The sequence below is a fragment of the Sinocyclocheilus anshuiensis genome, unplaced genomic scaffold, assembly GCF_001515605.1.
Source record: "Sinocyclocheilus anshuiensis isolate Anshui unplaced genomic scaffold, SAMN03320099.WGS_v1.1 scaffold1189, whole genome shotgun sequence".
In the NCBI taxonomy this organism is placed as follows: Eukaryota; Metazoa; Chordata; class Actinopteri; order Cypriniformes; family Cyprinidae; genus Sinocyclocheilus; species Sinocyclocheilus anshuiensis.
Window position 1 is genome coordinate 4421 of NW_015552686.1, and position 919 is coordinate 5339.

Sequence of the window (919 nt, forward strand, 5' to 3'; positions counted from 1 at the left end):
GTTGCATCCAGTGGGGACATAATTATGGATTATAATGACTTATACTGTCTTTTTACGCGTCGCATTGCATCGCGCCGTGTAAACATAAACCATGTCTGCATTTGTGATCGGAGAAATTACAAACTACAAGCGCTACTCTACACTGCTCAAAACTCGCGTTTGAATCATCAGTGGCAAATCCTTTAAATGAAAACGTACTTACAGTCTCTGAGTCAGAACAGCCGGCATTGTAGTCTACTCTCCCAGGATCAGGAAACGGTCCTCCATAAAATGCGCTGGACACATCTGAATATTTGGGTTGAAATGTTCTGGAACAGTGTTGTAAATACAACTTAACCACTGATTTCTAGTCGTGTCCTCTTTTGGAAGACCAAACAAAGTAGTTTCGCTTTCACAACGAAACACAGCGTCACACACGGCGGGCTAGAGTAAGCTTGAGTGAGCGGCGGCGGGCGGATTCGATGAAGGAGGGCTTGCGGCAACCACATGTGATGATCCCGGGCTGGACTCCGCTTCGTCCACAGTGAAAGCCGATCCGGCGATCCACAGCGCAAAGTTGATGTATTTCCTCAGCGATCAGCACGGATCAGCTCCAGGCATGACGAAGCAGATATCGTCCTCTTTTGGAAGACCAAACAAAGTAGTTTCGCTTTCACAATGAAACACACAGTGCCTTCACGACATGGCGGCGGCGGCAACAACAATACTATGCCTTAAAGTTAATAAAAGTTACGCCTTCTTTCTTTGCGAGAACATTTGGGCGGTGTTATGCAGATCTTCCCACATAGTGACGTAGATATGTGGGGGGGGTGTTAGAACGAGCCGTTTTAGGTAGGCGTGGCTGACTCTTAACTTTTATAAAGAATATCTCTTTGGATTTGAGACTTTAGTCTTTGCAACTTTACAGATCTTCTTTATG